This window comes from Alligator sinensis, unplaced genomic scaffold (assembly GCF_000455745.1).
Source record: "Alligator sinensis unplaced genomic scaffold, ASM45574v1 scaffold1638_1, whole genome shotgun sequence".
In the NCBI taxonomy this organism is placed as follows: Eukaryota; Metazoa; Chordata; order Crocodylia; family Alligatoridae; genus Alligator; species Alligator sinensis.
In genome coordinates this window covers 141,117-148,532 of record NW_005843351.1, presented here as the reverse complement: position 1 = coordinate 148,532, position 7,416 = coordinate 141,117, and the positions used below count along the sequence as shown (strand labels likewise).

Genomic DNA, 7,416 nt, shown 5'->3' with positions numbered 1-7,416 from the left:
GCGCTGGGGGTGGGGGGCTGCTGCCCACCTGAAGCAGATCAGTCCCTAGCTGCTCTGATAAAAGACGCCACCTGCAGCTCCTGTTTCCACCGCACAAAGTGGTCCTTACCAGCCACAGCTTGTCCCAGACAGTCCCCCACAGCAGGCTTGAAGGGATGGCTCAGACAAGCGTCCTCTGGACCACAATGAAGTTTGTTTCCTCCCTCGGATCAAGTGAAAGCCCGCTCCTCCGGTTAGCTGGCTAACGTTGTATTTTCTGTAACCTAGTTGTGGCCCCGTCCTCGCCCCCGTCCCTCTTGTGTTAGTCCCTGGCTCCCGTGCTCTTCCCTTCTGGCTTTGCCATCTCTTTGGTTTGTGACTCTTAACATCGACTAATAAAATTCAAGCTAGGCCTCTTGCAGGCTCGGATCAAGTGTAGCATCTCGGCGTCTTGCGGGTTCGGATCAAGCGTAATGGCTTCTTAACCCGACGGGAAACACCACATATCTGTGTCCAAGAAGGCCGTTTTCCTGACCCGCCCCACAGGAGAACGGCTCTTCCAGCCTGGTTCGGTGCCTGCCGAGGTGCAGCGGTTTTAAACCCGCTCTATGGAAACAGGAGTCTCCTCCCTCGCTTGCTCCGAGGGCCGTACGGCTGAGGGCAAGCAAAACTCAGGGGGCAGCTGAACCCCACGCCTCCAAGCTTGGGCCTGCACGTAGGATGCCCACCAAAGGATTTGGAAACATGCAAAGCCCCGGGTGCAGGTGGAGGATGTTTGCCGGTAGCAGGGCCACGTCTGGTTCTGGACTCTGGGATCTGGAATTAGTTTGGGCTAACTTGGCCTTGCATACAAATTTTAAAAAATTAACAATTTCCTGTCTACAGGGACTTTTAACCATCTTGAACTTTCCCTGAGCCTGATGAAGCGCATGTGAGCCCGACAGTTTGCGGAAAAAGATGTATATATTTTTTGCCAATTTCTTAGTTGGTCTAATACAAGGTATCCTTGTTGCAACAAAAAGAGTTCTAGATTTGTGCATTTCTTTCTGTCTCAGACCAACATGGCTGCCACATACATCCCTGAAGGACAATGTGGACTTTTATGAGATAACTTGGAGGGGCTTTTAACACAACTGGATTGGGGACAGAGTTTAGCCCCACCCATGGGTGACTGGTGTCTGAAGGGGCACCAGATCACCGACCGGGGGAGGGGTCCCCTAGTGGCCGATCACCAACTGGGGTCCCCCAGCGGCGGATCGCCGAACCCAAAATCACCAGCAGTGAAACCGAAAGGGCGCTTCCAGTTTCGCGGCTGGCATTTCCAGGGGGTGCACCCTATGCATCGCCAATGGCTCCACCAAAACGATCCATATTTAAGGGCAGGTACAGAATGGGGGCTTCCAAGTGGGACCCCCCTTGTTGTTGTTATGTCTTCATGCATCTACACGATCCACGATTACGTTATAGACATCCTCATGGAGCCACCACGCCGGAGAGAAACGAAATGCGGCAGCGTTTGCTGAAGGAGGGAGCACGCGGTCGGTGGCAATCGAAGCCATGCAGATATCCACACTGCTCCCATCACCCGGAGGGGCCGCTGGTAACGTTGCGAATGGCCGAGCGCACCCATTGACACCGAGGCGCGCAAAGATAATGGAGGCCGGTTTTGTCACCAGCTGAGCCCTCTCTAATTCGCCCACCTCTCCCGAGGCCTGTCACAGGACACGAGTCCAGGGGAGGCTCGAACACAGCGGGAGAATCGCCTCCCTCGGTTCGCCGTGCACCACCGGCCTTTTTCATGTTGCAAACCAGAGCGCACTATTGCCCCTGTCTGGTGTCAGGCGCGGTATAAACCCGCTGGGCAATCGGCTCGCATGACTTTTCCACCCCTTTCCAGCGTGTGCAGGACCCTGGGCCTCCCCAGCTCCCCTCAGGGCCTGCAGCCCCACCCGGGGGTCTCTCTGTTGCTGAGGGGTCGTGGTCCCGCCTGGGCCTGACACGCGGGTGGGGAGAAAGCGCCTCCCCCCACGCCCCAGCCGCCCAGCCGGGCCTCCCCGGCTTTGCTCGGTGCTTTGTTTCCCTTTTTTGGTGGCTTGCTAGCCGGCCGCGACCCCCCCAGGCACGTGCGCGGGGCTGGGCCACGGCGGCCCCCGCGCCATGAGCTGTGTTTACATGCGCGGAGGGATCCGCCAGCTGACACGACTCAGGGCCGGCACTCGTTTTTTTAAAGAGCCTCAGTGTGGGCGGCGATAGGCCGAGCCCCGGGGCGCGTCAGCAGGGGCCCTGGCGCTCGGCCGCAGGGCGCAGGCGCAAGCGTCCGCTTCCCCGTTAGGACCCGGGGGAGCTGCAGGCGCCGCACGTAGCGCACGTGTTCGGCTGGGGGCGCCTCGCGGCCCCCTGCTGGTCCAGTGCACGAGGGGGCCTTCGGGGAGCCTTTGCCTCGCACCCTCCCGGGGCTGCGGCACCCCTCGCACCCCCTCCACCTTTGCAAAGGATTGCAAAGCCTTCCTCTGAAGCCAGTATTGGCTGCTCCCCTTTCTCTGAAGCATGCGGAGGCTGGTCCCAGATAAAATGGGGTGGTTTTTTTTCCTTCCATTGCCAGGAGCGCACTAGAAAGGGGTGTAGGTTGTAGCTGTGTTGGTCTAAGGACACGGACAGACCAGGTTCTTTGGGTGAATCGGATCTCTTTCGTTAGACTGACTTAAATAGTTGGGAAAAAGCAAGCTTTCGGGTTTAAAGACCCTTCACCAGGCTGCGGTTGGCGTGTGGCCTTCCTGGATGAAAGGACTAGGAAAGAAGCTGGGGGCTGGGCTGGGATGCCTGCAAGACAGGCAGTGGGTGAAGATGTACATGGAGGAGTTGGTGGGTGATGTGGGGAGGAGGCGGTAACCTGCGGTCTATAGAGCCATTTTATCCGGGCTGTGGAGCGAGGTGGGGGGGTGGGGAAAGCGGCCTTGTGAGGGGAGCGGTGACGGCCTCCAGCAGCATGTCGGGAGCAGCTTGCGCTGGGAGCTCAACTCCATTAATCCCCCTTCCCTCCTCCCCTGCAAAATGCTGCTGACCTCTGGGCTACAGGGTCTCGCCCTCTGTGCAGGATCATTTTGATCGCAACATTTGGACCGGGGAAGGAATTTTTCTGCTCCATCAGATGGGCAAGGACTGGGGAGAGGGCCTGACTCTAGCCTGAGGCACGGTCCTTTTCTTTTTCAGCTGCTACTTTCCAGATTGCCTTCTCCCATGTTGAGTCCAGCCTGAACTCGGAGATTTATAATTTCGCATGAAAACGCATCTTGTTAGAGCAGGCTGAAACGCTAAAGGAATCCAAGTCGCTCCCTTTCCACCCAGGTTTGTGTAACCTGCAAATGTTACCAGCAGTAATTTTGTTTACTTCTGGATCACTTGTGAACATGTAGAAAACTGCCAGGCTAATATTAATTAATCCCTGCAAAACCCTGAGTAGAAACTCCTGTTCAGTGATTGACAACTACTTCATTAGTTTTTAGAGACGAGTCATTTATCTAGCTCTTAATTTATTTAACATGCTTTATTGGCAAATCATCATAGTGTGCTTCCCCCTTGGTGGGGTCTGTGTTTTGAGTCCTTGTTTTCCACAAGCTGCTGTTCATTACCATCTCTTCTGAAACACTGCATGTTCTCAATTTTTTTTCTTTTAATTCACTCATGCCATATCTTCTTGGGTCTTTCTCCTGCACCCAGGCTATCACAGCCTGAATTTTCCACACGTGTTCCCCTACACTCTCACCCTTAGGCAATGTGCCCAAACGATCTCAGTCTGCTCTCACTTACTGTTGAAGTAGTTCTCATTTTTGTCTGTTGTGGAGTCTTCTCTCAGGGACTCAGCAAATCCATCATTTTTGTCTGTTGTGGAGTCTTCTCTCAGCCACTCAGCAAATCCCCCCTTGCCATTCTTATCTCCAAGGACACCTGCCAATCCGTCATTACCCAATACTCTGCTCCATACAGTAGCAATTGTGGATTTTTCCCTTCAGATAAATTAGCATTTCCTATTACAAACCACAGCACTCACTTCCCTCCATTTTGTTCATGCCTTATACGCTGCTCCTAATTTTCTCATTTCTCTCCCCCATTTTCTTGCACAGTAGATCCCACAGATACATGTACACTGGTGGTATGTACCAGTTAGTTGTTCAGACACACAGAAGTATGCCTGGTGCTGTCACCCGAAAATGTGCATGACTTGTAGACCATTTTCCCTGCTGATGTGCAGACCACGCATTTCCAGAAGGTGCCTCCATCTGCGCAAATCATTCTCTACATCTGCTTTCTTCGATCAGGACTCCATCATAGTGAACATCATTCACCAGGAGGCATCCTTCTGAATGTCCCTGTGTATGTATTCAGGACTAGCTCAAAGAAGAACAGGCTCAACACAGATGAGAATTGTACAAAGGATCCTAGAGGTAACTATTCTGTTTTCTCCACACTTACTACCAATTCCCACAGCAAAAAAGAACAGAGGTTTCCAAGAAATGCAAGGGCACTGCCAAACACCAACAGATCTACCAGGCTTTAGGCCATGTAAAACATGTAGACATTGCAGCTGGTTCAGTCACACTACATGACAAGCGATTCTGAACACTATGCACCAAAAATCAGGTAATGTAACTGGTGTGGCATTTCTTATGCCCATGGTGCATGCACCATGCACTACTGTTAGTAATTGCATGTGCAGCTGGGTGCATAAGGTTCTGGGCTTGTCTCATAACTCTGTCCCAACAGGGATTATCTTTTATTCTAAGAGACTGCATGTCCTGATCTGGATTTAGAAGAAGCTTTGAAATAATAAGGCTTAGTCACCCAGAGCTCCTGAGAGAGGACGGTCAGCTGAAGGGCCTTTTAATCTCCGTAAGCTCTGAGGAAAAGTCCTGTCATTCCATCTGCTGAGCAATAACTGATTTGGGAGCTTGTAGAAATCAGTGGTTTGGAAATGGGTTTATTTGAACAATGTAGGGACTTGTTTCCTTGCATAGAAGTAGAAATAAATCACAGTCAGAAATCAGGTGCCTATATAAAAACACAGTCTGCCCCCCGCCGCTTTTTTTTTTTTCAACCCCTTCAATTTGGATCTGGGAAAGCCTGCAGTGCAGAGCTCTTCCCAGATCACATGGACTAAAACGTAGGCCCACCATTCACCCTTTCTGAGAACTGGCAACTCAAGTGTCTAAGGCCCAGGCAAGGGAGAATGCTCTAAACTATACTCTTTCATAGGTTACTGACTGGCATCTTTCATTTTTAATATGGGGAGGTGGAGATTCATCCTGGTAACTTTTATGTGTCAGTGGGTCTTAATGCCCAGCCATTTGCCTTTTTGCTGCAACAGCTCTTGTAGACCTAAAATAGGACTGGTCTCTGGCTCTCTACCTCAAGGCTGAACACAGCTTTGCTCAGTCTGGCTCTATGATTGTGAATATTTTTGTTTTCAGTCCAGCACAAAAAAGCCTTGTCTACAGAATATCTGGTAAAGAAATTCAGGTGACTTACTGCAGAAGCTATGACAAGAAAGAACTAAAAGCAATCACTGCAAAGGTCTAAAATGAGAGGAGGAAACAAATGTGAGACTGAGATGGGACACTCAATGAGTGTCCCCTGGGATAGGAAAATAAAGGGAGGCCAGCATGGAGATGGAGCGGTACAAAGGGCCAATGCCTTGCAGGGTGAGTAATTGGGGACAGAGTACTCTGGAGGATGGGAGTTATGCCAAAGTGGCTATTCTGTTCCCCTGTGCATTCTTCCTATTTTCTTTCAGGTGGACCACCCATTTTTACATTTTCACCAACTTATAGAGTCTAGCTCCTCCAAGAAGCCAAAAATAACTGCTCACGTCTTTCCCAAAAGATCTCAGACTGGCCAAACCCCCTTCTCAAAAAAACCCCCAAAAACCAAACCCCAACCCTACTCCTAACAGCCCTAATAATTAAAAGATTGTTTGTCTCACTAAGGGGTCACAGTCCTTTTGATCTATAGTTCCTTCAAATGATTCTCAGTTTGCTGTTCATATATACAAATACAAGTAATGTTGGAATAAGTCTCAGACTGGCTAGAAAACCAGTATCGAGCCCTTTGGTTCCTGGAGCTATGTGATTACATCAGACTCTCAACTTATATTTCAGCAAAAATGTAAATTTATACTCGATGGTGGTGATGAAAGCACAACCTAAATATAAGCATTGCAACGAGCAGTGGTCCCCATCTTTACTTGCCCATTGGCAGCAATTTCAATCGGACAATGCCCAATGTGGAGCATAATACTTCAGCTGCCATTTTAGCTGCAGCTTTCGCTTTTTAATTCTCTCTTGTGAATGCCTCCATTGTTGCTTGGTGAGATCTAGGGCCTCTTCCAATGCAATAGCCAAAGCCTTACCAAGCTCAGCTGTGTAACACAAAACAGAGCTTCAGGTAGACCATGCCTTTCAGGCATCTTCTTAACTCCAATGAGCTCTGTTTCATTTGTCTGGTGACAAATAGAAAGAACATTGGAAAGGTCAGGTTTAGGTGACCTATAGAAAGCCAAGCCAGCTCCCTGCACCTAAGGCAGATCCAACCTGCCTGCACTTTGGAAACTAAAAAGCTGAATATTTTTATTTCAGCTGTTCAGCAGTTAGTATGCCTTGAAATTAAAATGCTAACAGTGTAATATTAGATTTGGTTCCAGAACTACCAAGAAGTGAGCTGAAGCTGACTTTATCATGAGGGTCAAATTCAGACCAAAGCCAGTAAATTTTGGGATTCACGGGTCCCTTTTGAACAGAAGGAGCAGAAGGGTTCACCACCTGCATGTGGAATCTAATGGCCAGATTCTCAGCTGTTACAAGTGGGTCAAATTCCGCTGAAGTCCATGCATTCGTTAGACTATCAAAGAACTAGACCTAATAAGTCTCTTTCCAGGTTCAGAGAATCACAGATTAGGGGGATGGGAAGGAAAACATATTAAGGTTTCTGGGACTCTTCAGGGAAGTGGCTTCCTGAGAATAAACAACTTTAGAAATACCAGATATGTATCGTATCAAACCAAACAAGTTTTCTTGGGCAAACCAGCAGCCTGTATAGGCTTGCATAGCACTCAGCATTTTATCATCTAGATTAGAAATTAGTTTTAAACCTTTCGAAATTTGCTGGCTCATGTCCTGCGCAAGGATGCTGGCAACAGTATCAGTCTCTCTTCTCATCAAGAAAAAGATTAATTAGCCTGCACAATTTTTTGCACTACTGTGACCTTGATTATGAAGCATGTGTTTGTAGGGTATTACTGGTTTGAAATCAGCTGATACCAGCATGTAAACTCGTAGTGCCCTGGCTAAAAGTGAAGTTCATAGACACTGTGATTGCCAGCAGTTTGTCCTGGTTTTGTAGCCTAGCTCCCCAAAGTTCTGGTTTGTATCTAGGTTGCAACAATGG

General features: G+C 49.3%; 1 long non-coding RNA gene across 2 annotated transcripts; it reads left to right on the top strand.

Annotated features, from left to right (window-relative positions):
• Nucleotides 1–2,332: 2,332 nt before the first annotated feature.
• Nucleotides 2,333–5,923, top strand: LOC102374287. Of its 2 annotated transcripts, none has more exons than XR_325454.2 (5): nucleotides 2,333–2,498; nucleotides 3,190–3,324; nucleotides 4,296–4,421; nucleotides 5,445–5,675; nucleotides 5,768–5,923. It is a non-coding gene; the product is annotated as an uncharacterized LOC102374287 (long non-coding RNA). The 2 variants fall into 2 exon arrangements; XR_001359169.2 differs by having other exon boundaries at nucleotides 4,104–4,421.
• Nucleotides 5,924–7,416: the final 1,493 nt, after the last annotated feature.